Source organism: Leucopleurus acutus (assembly GCF_964270905.1).
Source record: "Leucopleurus acutus genome assembly, chromosome: 9".
NCBI classification, from domain to species: domain Eukaryota; kingdom Metazoa; phylum Chordata; class Mammalia; order Artiodactyla; family Delphinidae; genus Leucopleurus; species Leucopleurus acutus.
Genome location: NC_139144.1, coordinates 68,008,015 through 68,023,401, shown reverse-complemented (window position 1 = coordinate 68,023,401; position 15,387 = coordinate 68,008,015). Strand labels below are relative to the sequence as shown.

The 15,387-nt window shown below is 41.0% G+C and overlaps 1 protein-coding gene across 1 annotated transcript in view; it reads left to right on the top strand.

The window, feature by feature from the left end:
- AOAH (acyloxyacyl hydrolase) overlaps positions 1–15,387 on the top strand; it is a 171,419-nt gene that overhangs the window by 75,570 nt on the left and 80,462 nt on the right. The window lies entirely within an intron of this gene.

The following is a 15,387-nucleotide window of genomic DNA, read 5'->3' as shown; positions in this document are numbered from 1 at the left end:
AGAGGAAGTGGTGACCAAATAAACAACAAAAGATAATTTTCTTGAGTTGAAGAAATCCTTGACTTTAATCCAAAACCTCACTGAACTCCAGAGAATATAAAAGAGACTCTCCTTGTCATGTCTTGCTTTTCCATTATATTCCAAATATAAAGAAAAATCTTGCAATCATTCAGCCCAACAAACAACCAGGGGACATACTAGGAGGAAAAATCCTTTTGACATCAGACTTATCTTTCAATGATAAATTTCAGAAAATAGTGGAACGGCCTCTACAACATTTTGACGATAGTGTGTCAAAACTGCTCCAGCTGCCAAGATATGGTTCCTACATAAAGGCCACAGAAATGTATTCTCAGTCATTCAAAGATTCAGAAAATATAACAGACTTATGCTTTCCTGAAAAAGATTAAGAAGTATTCCAATCTCTCTGAGCCTGGTATTATAAAAGCAAAGCCAAAAAAAAGTATTACTGGATTTAATTACATGAAATCTTCAAATGTATATGATGTCCAAAAATTCATAAAATTAAAAGACAAATGAAAAACTAGAGCAATATTTATAACATATAAGACAAGATTTAAATTCTCTAATAACAAAGTGTTCCTGCATATCAATAAGGAAAAAACAATTTAATTTTTTAATGATCAAGAACGTGACCAATAAATATAAAAACAGTTTCATCTTCAGTAGTAATCAAAGAAAAACAAATTAAAACAACAATGAGGTATCATCTATCATCTGTCAAATAAGCAAAGGTTAAAAAGTGATAAAGACCTACTTTTAGCAAGAATATGGTGAAAGGGACATGTTCCTTCACCACTAATGAGAGTTTAAGTTGCTAGAACTTCTCTGACAGGCAACTTGACAATATGTATAAAGTGACATTATAATGTTTGTGATTTTAACAAGTAATTCTGCTTCTGAAAATTTCTCTTTAAAACTAAGCAGTCATTTGTTCGAGAATCTATGTACATGAGTATTCATCAAAGAGTTATTTATAAGAGCAAAAATGAAAAAAGAAATTCAAAAAACAAAATAGGGGATTAGGGGTGGAGTCAAGATGGCATACTAGGAGGATGCGGAATTTGCGTCTCCTCACAACTAGGCACCTCACAACTATCAGGCACCAGTGGGGGACCACAGACACCTAAGGAGATGGGAGGAGCCCCCAGCAACCGGTGATCTCTCCTTTTGGCTTGTTGCCCGCCCCCCTTTTTTTTTTCTTTTTTCTGCTTTGGTTTTATTTTACCTTGTTGCAGTTGTTTCAATTATAGTTTTGTTTTTCCTAATTTTTTTTTTTTTTTTTTGTGGTACGCAGGCCTCTCACTGTCATGGCCTCTCCTGCTGCGGAGCACAGGCTCCAGATGCGCAGGCTCAGCAGCCATGGCTCACGGGCCCAGCCGCTCCGCGGCATGTGGGATCCTCCCGGACCGGGACATGAACCTGTGTCCCTGCATTGGCAGGCAGACTCTCAACCACTGCATCACCAGGGAAACTCTCCTAATATATTTTTTATCTTTCTAATTTTATTTTGTTTTTTTATTCTTTGATATTGTACTGCTCCTTTCTTCCTTTTTTTTTTTTTTTTTTACCATGCCATGAAGCTTGCAGGATCTTGGTTCCGAGACCAGAGGCTGGACCGGAGCTCCCGTGTTGGGAGCTCCAAGTCCAAACCGCTGGACTAACAGAGAACCTCAGACCCCAGGAAATATCAATCGGAGTGAGGCCTCCCAGAGGTCCTCATCTCAGCACCAAGACCCTGTTCTATCTAACTGCCTGCAAACTCCAATGCTGGACGTCTCAGGCCAAACAACCAGTAAGACAGGAATACAGCACCACCCATCAAAAAAAAAAAAAAAAAGAAAGAAAGAAACGACAAAAAAAGTTACAGATGAAAGAGCAAGGTAAAAACCTACAAAACCAAATAAATGAAGACGAAATAGGCAAGCTACCTGAAAAAGAATTCAGAGTAATGATAGTAAAGATGATCCAAAATCTCAGAAACATAATGGAGAAGATACAAGAAACATTTAACAAGGATATAGAAGAACTAAAGAGCAAACAAACAAAGATGAACAACACAATTACTGAAAATAAAAATACTCTAGAAGGAATCAATAACAGAATAACTGAGGCAGAAAAAAGGATAAGTGAGCTGGAAGGTAAAATGGTGGAAATAACTGCCAGGGAGGCGAATAAAGAAAAAAGAATGAAAATAATTGAGGACAGTCTCGAGACCTCTGGTCCAACATTAAGCGCACCAACATTTGAATTATAGGGGTCCCAGAAGAAGAAGACAAAAATAAAGGGACTGAGAAAATATTTGAAGAGATTATAGTTGAAAACTCCCCTAACATGGGAAAGGAAATAGTCAATCAAGTCCAGGAAGCACAGAGAGTACCATACATGATGAACCCACAGAGAAACACGCCGAGACACATATTAATCAAACTATCAAAAATTAAATACAAAGAAAAAATATTAAAAGCAGCAAGGGAAAAGCAACAGATAACATATAAGGGAATCCCCATAAAGCTAACAGCTGATTTTTCAGCAGAAACTCTGCAAGCCAGAAAGGAGTGGCAGGACATATTTAAAGTGATGAAAGGGAAAAACCTACAGCCAAGATTATTCTACCCAGCAAGGATCTCATTCAGATTCAGCAGAGAAATTAAAACCTTTACAGACAAGCAAAAGCTAATAGAATTCAGTACCACCAAACCAGCTTTATGACAAAATGCTAAAGGAACATCTTTAGGCAGCGAACACAAGAGAAGGAAAAGACCTACAATAACAAACCCAAAACAATTAAGAAAATGGTAATAGGAACATACATATTGATAATTACCTTAAATGTAAAAGAATTAAATGCTCCAACCAAAAGACATAGACTGGCTGAATGGATACAAAACAAGACCCGTATATATGCTGTCTACAAGAGACCCACTTCAGACCTAGGGACCCATACAGACTGAAAGTGAAGGGATGGAAAAACATTTTCTATGCAAAGGGAAATCAAAAGAAAGCTGGAATGGCAATTCTCATATCAGACATAATAGACTTTAAAATAAAGGCTATTACAAGAGACAGAAGACACTACATAATGATCAAGGGATCAATCCAAGAAGAAGTTATAACAATTGTAAATATTTATGCACTCAACACAGGGGCACCTCAATACATAAGGCAAATGCTAACAGCCATAAAAGGGGAAATCGACAGTAACGCAATCATAGTAGGGGACTTTAACACCCCACTTTCACCAATGGACAGATCATCAAAAATGAAAATAAATAAGGAACACAAGCTTTAAATGATACATTAAACAAGATGGACTTAATTGATATTTATAGGATATTCCATCCAAAAACAACAGAATACAGTTCTCAAGTGTTCATGGAACATTCTCCAGGATAGATCATATCCTGGATCACAAATCAAGCCTTGGTAAATTTAAGAAAATTGAAATCATACCAAGTATCTTTTCCGACCACAATACTATGAGACTAGATATCAACAGCACATTAAAAGGATAATACACTATGATCAAGTGGGGTTTACCCCAGGAATGCTTCTTGGAGCATGGATTCTTCAATATATGCAAATCAATCAATGTGATAACCCATATTAACAAATTGAAGGGTAAAAACCATATGATCATCTCAATAGATGCACAAAAAGCTTTTGACAAAATTCAGCACCCATTTATGATAAAAACTCTCCAGAAAGTAGGCATAGAGGGAACTACCTCAACATAATAAAGGCCATAGATGACAAACCCACAGCAAACATCATTCTCAATGGTGAAAAACTGAAAGCATTTCCTCTAAGAACAGGAAAAAGACAAGGTTTCCCACTCTCACCACTATTATTCAACATAGTTTTGGAAGTTTTAGCCACAGCGATCAGAGAAGAAAAAGAAATAAAAGGAATCTAAATCCAAAAAGAAGGAGTAAAACTGTCACTGTTTGCAGATGACATGATATTATACATAGAGAATCCTAAAGATGCTACCAGAAAACTGCACAGAAATCTCTTGCATTCCTATACACTAATGATGAAAAATCTGAAAGAGAAATTAAGGAAACACTCCCACTTACCACTGCAACAAAAAGAATAAAATACCTGGGAATAAACCTACCTAAGGAGACAAAAGACCTGTATGCAGAAAACTATAAGATACTGATGAAAGCAACTAAAGATGATACAAACAGGTGCAGAGATATACTATGTTCTTGGATTGGAAGAATCAACATTGTGAAAATGACTCTACTACCCAAAGCAATCTACAGGTTCAGTGCAAGCCTTATCAAACTAACAATGGCATTTTTCACAGAACTAGAACAAAAAATTTCACAATTTGTGTGGAAACACAAAAGACCCCGAATAGCCAAAACAATCTTGAGAAAGAAAAATTGAGCTGGAGGACTCAGGTTCCTGGACTTTAGACTATACTACAAAGCTACAGTAATCAAGACAGTATGGTACTGTCACAAAAACAGAAATATAGATGAATGGAACAGGATAGACAGCCCAGAGATAAACCCACACACATATGGTCACCGTATCTTTGATAAAGGAGGCAAGACTATACAATGGTGAAAAGACAGCCTCTTCAATAAGTGGTGCTGGGAAAACTGGACAGCTACATGTAAAAGAATGAAATTAGAACACTTCCTAACACCATACAAAAAAATAAACTCAAAGTGGATTAAAGACCTAAATGTAAGGCCAGACACTCTAAAACTCTTAGAGGAAAACATAGGAAGAACACTCTTTGACATAAATCACAGCAAGATCCTTTTTGACCCACCTCCTAGAGTACTGGAAATAAAAATAAACAAATGGGACCTAATGAAACTTAAAAGTTTTTGCACAGCAATGGAAACCATAAACAAGACCAAAAGACAACCTTCAGAGTGGGAGAAAATATATGCAAACGAAGCAACTGACAAAGAATTAATCTCCAAAATATACAAGCAGCTCATGCAGCTCAATATCAAAAAAACAAACAACCCAACCCAAAAACGGGCAGAAACCCTAAATAGACATTTCTCCAAAAAAGATATACAAATTGCCAATGAACACATGAAAAGATGCTCAACACCTCTAATCATTAGAGAAATACAAATCGAAACTACAATGAGGTATCAACTCACACCGGTCAGAACGGCCATCATCAAAAAATCTACAAACAAAAAATGCTAGAGAGGGTGTGGAGAAAAGGGAACCCTCTTGCACTGTTGGTGGGAATGTAAATTGATCCATCCACTATGGAGAACAGTATAGAGGTTCCTTTAAAAGCCAAAAATAGAACTACCATATGACCCAGCAATCCCACTACTGGGCGTATACCCTGAGAAAACCATAATTCAAACAGTCATGTACCACAATGTTCACTGAAGCACTATTTACAATAGCCAGGACATGGAAACAACCTAAGCGTCCACCGACAGATGAAAGGATAAAGAAGATGTGGCACGTATATACAAAGGAATGTTAGCCATAAAAAGAAATGAAATTGAGTTATTTTTAGTGAGGTGGTTGGACCTAGAGTCTGTCATAGAGAGTGAAGTTAAGACAGAAAGAGAAAAACAAATACCATATGCTAACACATATATAGGGAATCTAAAAAAATAAAAAGTGGTTCTGATGAACCTAGGGGCAGGACAGGAATAAAGATGCAGATGTAGAGAATGGACTTGAGGACATGCGGAGGGGGAAGGGTTAGCTGGGACAAAGTGAGAGAGTAGCATTGACATATATACACTACCAAATGTAAAATAGATAGCTAGTGGGAAGCAGCTGTATGGCACAGGGAGATCAGCTCGGTGTTTTGCGACCACCTACAGGGGTGGGATAAGGAGGGTGGGAGGGAGACTCAAGAGGGAGGGAATATGGGGATATACGTATGCATATAGCTGATTCACTTTGTTATACAGCCGAAACTAACACAATACTGTAAAGCAGTTATACTCCAATAAAGATGTTTAAAAAAATAGGGGATTAGATATTTTAAAATATATTGCATCCATAAAATGAAATGTTATGCAACTGTTAATACACATATTATAGACACATTTCTTAGCAAGAGAATATGTTTATGGTAATTTGTTAGGCGGCAAAACCAGGTTACAAGATAGTAATATATGGGCCAGTTTATATGAATATATGTGTGTTCATGTGTACAGACAAAATAATTTGAAGGTTATAGATCAGTATGTTAACTTTGGACTCTAGAATTCTGGATAACTTTTATTCTAATTTTTCTTCAATGAATTTTTGTTATGTATGTACCAAACACTTGAGGGATTGTTTTGTTTGGTTTTTAAGCAAATAGCTAAGGAAACCAGCTAAAGAATACTAAAGCATTACTTTTTTAATCTTCATAAAAGCCCTCTAACGTAGGTGTTATTACAACATAGCCTCACTTTTCAGACAAGTACTCAGAAATGTTGAGTAGATAGCCTAAGGTCACACAGCTAAGAGGTGCAGAACCACTTCCTGTCAGTATCATCTAGAACAAACCACCTAACCAGAAACTCTGTGTGATGAAGGAAGGCCATGAGCTTCAGTGAGCTAAGGTCTGTGAAAAAGCTTTAGAAACTGTATGTTGGATTCAAACCAGACAAAAGTAGATTGACACACAGCTCATGTGGTGCAGTGGTGGTAGCTAACCAGGCTGGTCAATGTCCTCATGCTTGACCTTCCTATCCCACACCTGGCCTCTGGAGACTGAGGTGAGGGGTGCCTCTCGCTTTAGGGTTCCCTTGGGGAGGGCAGCCTCTCACTGGAGCTGGCAGCTTTCTCCACAGTGTGCTAAGTCTCTGGGGAAGAGAAAGACCCATTGAGAAGATGCTTTAAAGAAATCATTCCCACAAGCCCAGTAGCCAGCCCCGTCCTGGAATCCAGACAATTGGAATTTGGATTGTAGCAATTTTTTATTTGCTATTTGCAACAACAAATGAATTGAAATAACTGCAGATCAGCAGTTGTTGGTTTGGGTTTGGGTTATTTCCCACCCCACACCCTTTTTGGCAGTAAAGTAGTAGTTCTGCAAAGTGACTATGAGAATGGCAATGAGGAACCCATATTGGTCATAATGGTAATTGGGATTCATTAGTATCATCAATATGTCAATAATGCTATTGATGGTAGAGACAACACTACAGTTTTAGTGTTAGTTTGTCATCTGTTTCAAGCCTTTGATGTTCTAGGATTCTTAAAATATCTCTCCAGGGGCTTCCCATGTGGCACAGTGGTTGAGGGTCCGCCTGCTGATGCAGGGGACACGGGTTCGTGCCCCGGTCCGGGAGGATCCCACATGCCGCGGAGCGGCTGGGCCCGTGAGCCATGGCCGCTGAGCCTGTGAGTCCGGAGCCTGTGCTCTGCAACGGGAGAGGCCACAACAGTGAGAGGCCCGCGTACCGCAAAAAAAAATATATATATCTCTTCAGGTTAATATTCCTCTCCAAGCTAAAAGTTAGCCTGGGCACTCCCAGCCTGGGCCACTTCTGTGGGATACCATTTGATAAGAATGAAAGATGGGACAAGAAGAATAAAAGACAGAGATTTTGCTCAGAAAGTTGATGTTGAAAATGAAGATTTATCACTGAGTTGTTGTCAAAATAATGCTGTATACATCACCCAAGTCTCAATGACTTAAAACAATTGTCATGTCTTCTCACTCACACAGCTGTTCTAGGCTGGGCCCTGTTGGTCTTCGCTCCAAGCTGAAGCTTGGGTCCAGGTCTGCTCCACGTGTCTCTCATTTTTCCTTGGTTGGGCAGTCTATGCAGAGCATACACTTTTCATGATAATGTCAGAAGTGCAAGAGGGGAAGGCCCTCACACAAACATATTTGCTACATCATGTGCACCATCAACCCATAGGTAAAGCAAATCACATGGCCAAGACCAATAGGGAAGAAAGTAATCTGCCCAAAGTGAAAGAGGGAAGAGAGGGAATGTTTGCTCTGTTGCTTTTATCTAATCAGATATGTTAAATATTCAGTGGAGAAAAATAAGCAAATACAGAAATTATGAAGAAATTATTAAAATTTCCCTTGTGCTACCACCCAGAGAGAATCATTTTAACATTTTGGAGTATCAGATTTATTTTTTTGTTTTTGTTTTTTGTGGTACGCGGGCCTCTCACTGTTGTGGCCTCTCCCGTTGCGGAGCACAGGCTCCGGACGCGCAGGCTCAGTGGCCATGGCTCACGGGCCTAGCCACTCCGCAGCATGTGGGATCCTCCCGGACCGGGGCACGAACCCGTGTCCCCTGCATCAGCAGGTGGACTCTCAACCACTGCACCACCAGGGAAGCCCATCAGATTTGTTTTGAAATATTCTTCTAATATTCTTCTTATTGGGGAAAAAAGAAGATATAAAGTCAACATTAGAACCAAATATGAGAATATTAAAAAAAAATTATCCCCACTATCTTAAACTTTTCTCTTCCCCAGTACTCTACCCTCACTACGCATGCACACACACACACGCATACACACTATGTAGTCACAAGAGTAGCAAGTAAGCAATTGGCAATGCTCCTTTTTTTTTAAAATTAGTACTAATCCTAATCATTTTTCCACATTGCTACTTAGTCTTTTTACTCATTATATCTGTCAGTGTTTCATACTATCCTTTTCAGTGTACAAGCCATAATCCACGACTGGATATTAAGCTGATTCATGGTTTCATTTTCTGGCCAGTATAGATCATACTCCTTTTTTTTTTTACTTATTATTTTTTATTGAAGTAACATCAGTTTGTAACATTATATATGCTTCATATGTACAACATTATATTACAACTTCTGTATACACTACAGCATGTTCACCACCAAAAATTTAGTTTCTATCCATCATCATACAGTCGAACCCCTTTACCCAGTGCCCATCGGCAGGTGCATGGATAAAGAAGATGTGGCACATATATACAGTGAAATATTACTCAGCCACAAAAAGAAACGAAATTGAGTTATTTGTAGTGAGGTGGTTGGACCTAGAGTCTGTCATACAGAGTGAAGTAAGTCAGAAAGAGAAAAACAAATACCATATGCTAACACATATATATGGAATCTAAAAAAAAAAAAAAAAAGGTTCTGATGAACCTAAGGGCAGGACAGGAATAAAGGTGCTGGCGTAGAGAATGGACTTGAGGACATGGGGAGGGGGAAGGGTAAGCTGGGATGAAGTGAGAGAGTAGCATTGATATATATACACTACCAAATGTAAAATAGATAGCTAGTGGGAAGCAGCCACATAGCACAGGGAGATCAGCTCGGTGCTTTGTGACCACCTAGAGGGGTGGGATAGGGAGGGTGGGAGGGAGATGCAAGAGGGAGGGCATATAGGGATATATGTATACGTATAGCTGATTCACTTTGTTATACAACAGAAACTAACACAACATTGTAAAGCAATTATACTCCAATAAAGATGTTTTAAAAAAAAGAAAAGAAATGGAAGCATAGAGAACTTAAGGATCCTGCCCAAGATCGATCAGATAATAAAGATCAAAACCATGATTAGGAAAAAAAAGAAGATGAGGTATATATATACAATGGAATACTACCCAGCCATAAAAATAAAAAGATGAAATCTTGCCATTAGCCACAACATGGATGGACCTTGAGGGTATTAGGCTAAGTGAAATAAGTCAGATGGAAAAAAACAAATACCATGTGATTTCACTCATATATGGAATATTTTTTAAATGCTCCTTTTTAAAAAAGACTTCCAGCTTTTAAAACATTATCTGTAGAGACTCTTCATTTGCACAGAGAATCAGGTTAGGTATAAGTACCATGCCTAGCGGACACCCATGATGTGTGTTGAGCTCAGATGTCTCCTGTTTTGGTTATTTGGGTTTTAATGTTTGTAAGCAAAATATCACTAAATCCTAACCCAGGACCTACCACGTGCCAAACACTGTGATAGGAGCTAATGACACAGAGGTGAAGAGGATGGGAAGACCCCAGGTCCTCAGAGAGTTTCAGGCCTTGTGGGGAAATGCAAGTAAGCAAATAGGCAATTCCAGAGTGTGAGCTGCTGTGATGCACGCGTGCTTCCTAAACTGGGAGGAAGGAGGCATCGGAGGCATCCGTCCCAGCAGACCTAGGAAGGAGTGTCTTAGGGGCTGAAAGAGCACGTGCAAAGGCTCACAAGTAAGAGGGTGCAGAGTTATGAGAAGTTTGGTGGGGCTGAACTGACATTGATCCAGGACAAGGTCTGAATGTAAGAGAAGAGCCTAGGAAGGTGCATAGGAGCTGATCTCAAAGGACCTCAAAGCCACATTAAGGAACTCAGAGTTTATCCTGAAGGCAATAGGAAGCCGTCAAAGGGGTTTAAACTAAGAAATAGCATCAGTCTGACTTGAATTTCAGAAAAATCACTCTGGTTTCAATGCGCAGGATGGATTACATTGGTGGGGGGCGTGGGGGAGGAAGGGGGAGCAGGCCAGAAACTCAGCTAGGAGTTTGTTATTATTCTAGTAAAAGTGTCCTAAGCTAGAAGAGTACCTTGGGAAGAAAAGAAATGGACAAACTCAGAAGTTATCTAGAATCAACAATGGATATGTAGTTTTCTCACACCCTGCCTGCTCTGTGGACTTTACATCCAGTTTCTGAATAGACCACCCTCCTCCAGCCAGATATCTCAGGCTGCGGTTAACCCAGGGCTGTTCCCAGCATCCTTGCATCTGGGGAGGCTGCCTGGACTTCATCTCCCCAGTGCATATCTTCCCTGCAGGGTCTAAGCCAGGCTTTGGAGACTCCACTGGAAGAGTCTGCCCTCCTACAAAACTTCTGGTGCTTCTGGTTCCTCTGCACCAAACTCCCCTATCCCTAGAGGTTGTGGTGGTCTTATAATTTATTGCCCAAACTTGAGAGAAGAGGGATCATTACTGTTAATTATGTGAGGACAACAGGCATTACCCCAGACCAGCCCAGACATATTGGGATATATAGCCACCCTACTGATGGCACGGAAGCCATTTGTGAAACTGACACCATGAGCCCAGAGGGGAATTTCAAGCCCCTAAATTATCTCTGTATAAAATAATCTTGGACTTTGAATCAGACATACCTGTGTTCAAATCCTGGCTTAGCCACTTACCTTTACTTATTTTCTCTGAGCTTTACTTTCCTTCTGTATAAAATATAAATAATGATAGATATTTCATTAGAAATTCAGGATGATTTTATAACAGATGTTAAAAACTGGACTATTTATTTCTACCTAACTTTCAAGTGAGAGCCTTAGACAATGTGGGCCAACTAGTCCCACCTTCCACAGTCAAATATTAGAAGGACTTCAGCAGGACCTGCAGAAGAAGGGAGTGAAAACCATTTCTGCAACCTGTAGCTTGAGGCTGAGAATCGCTAGTGTCAGTATGGCAGCGGGGTTCCGCTGTCCCCGTGGGGGAAGGGCAGGGTGCTTCCCCTCACTGTAGGAGGCCACTAAGAGACTTGGACAGGTGTCTTCGGAGACTGGGGTCAAAAAAGCTGGAGTCTGACACTCTTGTGAGTAATGTAAGGGTGGTGACTGAGTTATCAGGACAGAAAGAGTGTGTGTCCTGGGGCAAGGATATGGACCCCAGGAAGGGAGAGCCAGCCTGGGCCATTGGAAATCCTGGAGAGGATTGCCTGGACTTGACCTCAGTGTGGGGATTAAACTCCAGATGACCAGGGGCTGGAGCATGAAACTTAAGTGACTAGTGAGGGTGAAGGGAATGTACCAGCTCCACAATGGGATTTATTAACTCATTAGAAAATAACAATAAGAAACACATTAACATAAATAACATATTTTTATAACAACTTTATTTTCTGAAACAAACAAACAAAAAGGCTAAAATAATAGCATTCTTTTCTACTTTTGTGAACCTCCTTGATATCTGGATAGAAGACAGCTAAATTCCCCTATCCGCTTCTGCCTTCAATCTATTTCTGTATCCATGTATGTGGCCTCTTGAAAACTCCATTGTACGCTTATGAATGAATTAAAATAAAGATAAATCAAGTTTTAGTATTATGATGATAATAGTGATCTCATGAACCCTCTCTGAGGGTCTCAAAGATCCCCAGGGGTCCCCAGACTTTGGGGAGAACCACTGTCATAGCGTTTTCCCACTGCCTCCAATGTCCAAACTTTGAGGATTTACCAAAGAAAGATGTGGTTGTGGGATACTGCAGTGTAGTTTTCAAAATTCTTCACATGTCAGGGAAGAGCTTGCACTCTAAGACAGACCACTGCAGGGCAAAATGGGGAAGCCATCAGCATGGTGTGGGCTAGTCCCTCAACCAAAGTATTTCTGGAGCACATTGGAATGTGCGAGGTTCCCCAAGAGAGCATCTCCGCCCATCAGACTATCCTCAGTCCTCACTCCGCCCACAGGTTCCCCTATTTGAGAGCCTTTTAGTGATGTCACCGCAAAGAGAGAAAGCCTCCAATATTTTGGCTAATTCAGCATGTGGAACTCTTTTAAACTGGGTTTCTTGTCACTGTCAGAGTCACCATTTATGAGGGGTCAGTCAGGAAAATGAAAGCATTCCAACAGAGGGGATTTAATATAGGGGATTGGCTACCCTGGTAGATTTAATACAGGGAACTGATTACACAGGTATTAGAACAAAAAGGGGGATGCTGAAGTTATCAGAGATTAATCATTGCAAAAAGCAGCTGCTGACTGCAGGGCTAAGGAACAACAAGGAGGAAGAGGTGTTACCAGAAGCTAGAGGGAGGGGTGCAGCTGGTGTTTGGACTACTGCACAGCCTGTACTCTGACTGCCAAGGGCACACAAACCAGCTGCTACTGAACCACTGAGGAGTGTGGAGAGGAGCTGGAAGTAGCACAGAAGGCTGGAGGCTGGAAGCTGCTGGGGGATGCCGACCTCAACTAGACGCCAGAAAATAGTTCCTCCTCTCCTTCTCTCACCCCCACTTGCCCATCTCCCACCCCCACCTGCACCTCTCATTGGCAGGGAGACTCAGAGGAATCTGGGAAGTGTAGTTTTCAGAGTCTAGCTCCATAGCACAGAGCAAAGATTAGAGGGGTGGGCTTGGAGCCCAGAGGCCATTGGTGTTTACCCAGCACATGCCGCTCAAACCCTTTCAGATCAAGTCTGGAATCAGTTCCAGCCAGCAGTGGGCACCAGAAAGCAAAGATGTCCAAGGGCATTGAAGTGCAGCAGAAATCTTATGTGTTGGCTCGAGGCTGGGTGACTGAAGGGAAACAGCTGTCAGAGGCCAGTGCTGATTACTCAACCCCAAGGGCCCTGTGGGTTCAGAGGCCTGGTTGGTGGTCAGCATGGCCTCAACCCAGTAAAGCCTCATTTCTTTACGTCCTTATTAACCTGGGACCCGCCTCACCCAGGGAGCACGCACACTGGTTGTTAATCAGTTAATGCCAGATTGTCCCCTCCTCAACTGCCTTTAGGAATCCTTCCCAAAATGACAGAAGAGGGCAACAGCCAGAAGTTGTCTTTTAAAATGAAGCTGTGTGACCTTTTTCCAACCTGTTCAGCAGAAAGAGGTTCTGAATTTGGATTCAGTACCACTGACTGTGAAACTTGAAAATACCCGCTGACTCCTAACCCCACCCTATAATCCCTCCACGATCTCATGTTCCATGAGGAATAGTAATGGGACCACCTCTTCCAAAGTGAACATTTGGCTGGGGTCTGACCGTGGGAAGGCATATTATCAACCAAGACCCTTCAGGAAGCCCCAGCGTGTTTGGTGCCATTCCTTTGCTGCACCAAGTAGCAAATCATATTCTGGGAAGAGCAGTAAGTGCTGTAGAAAAACAAGTATTCATTGTTCATAATAGGCCATTCTGCCCTTTATGAGACTAGTCAACATGTCTTTGCTCTTGTCTCCCTATAAGGCAGAAAACACTCCTGCCGATACATCACCCCATTCCAACTGTGCCCATCGAAAAGGAATTCACAGTCTTGGGTATCTTTCCTGCACCAGCCCCCCTCCCCTCCTGCTCATGCCATCCTCTAATTAAAGCACTGCGGCACCCAAGAGGCCTGTTTACAGCTAATTAGATTAGGAGTGTGTTCATCTGGAAAGATATCTGTAGTTCAATAAAGAGAGTGTGAAGAATCACCCTCATGGTTCCACAGAAACTAAGGGTTCTGAGCCTCACTCTGCCCTCTTCCTCCTTAAAAACACCTTAGTGTCTCTCCAAGATGTCCTTAGCAGTCAGGTTCAACATGAGCTTCCCATATCACACAGAAGACCTCAACTTAGAAAGGTTTCAACAAAAAAACAAAGAGCAAATCTGAAAACACTTTCATGCTGTCTTATTTTTTTTTCTTTCAAAGGAAAAAACAATCACTGCTTGAGTTGTTTTGTTGCAGAAGAAGGGGAGGTAGAGAGATCATCAAGGCCAGCAGTAGATGCTGCCCTCCTGCCTCTTCCCCATCTGCTTGAAAATTATTTCCAAGATATTAAATGCTGCATTTCACTGAACCAGAATTGCATGTCGAGTTGCGGGGAGGCGGACAGGAAGGAAGGAGAAGTGATTCTGAAATACAATTTCCCAAATGTTTATTTTGCTAGCAAAGGCTGTTGCCTGTACTATTATAAAATCTTAGCACGACCCCTGGCAAGCTGTTGTCTGTAGGGTAAGTAGGCACAGATTGAATTTCGTGCTGTGTCAAGGACAAAATGTACCCTTAATCTGGCTGCAGAAAATGCATATTCACCTGAGAGCAAAGCGGCTCCGACCTTTCAAGCCCCTATGCATTTTTTTCCTCTCTTTGAGATGATTTTGTAAATCAGCCTAGGCTACTCTTTATTAGCCCACAGGTGACACAGGCAGTATCTGAGCTCTCACCCTGCCTCTCACTAACCCGCCCTGCCTCCGCTCTCTGGATTTAGCAGTGAGCATAAGCTTCCATTAAGCATAAAGGCTGACTTTCATGGTGCATAATAAAATATGGAAATTCTATCTCTGCTAACGTCATGTCAACTCCAGAAATATTAAGAGTCAGAGTACTTTTTTATTATTTTTTCTGATGAGGAAAAGCTGTTGTTTAGTAAAACTGGACAAAATTACATTTTCTGCTCCTCAGACATCTTGCAGGCTGGCAGATTAAAGATGCTAAGCAATGAGGAGAGAAGCCCCAATCCTAGTTATTTCTCATTTATTCTGTCAGAAAAAGAGAGTTGTATGCCCCATGGTGAATCCTTTTCTCCAATAGCAATCAGGCCACAGGAGACAGAATGTTCTTGTGTTGCCTTTCCCTGTTCACGGGCACAGGCCAGACGGGCTGTTGTCTTGAGTCCTGATCAATTCAATGCCCTTTTCTTCTTGTTCAAGGTGAGCATCTGGGTCTCTTACCTGCCAACAAAGTCAGGGGCTCTTGC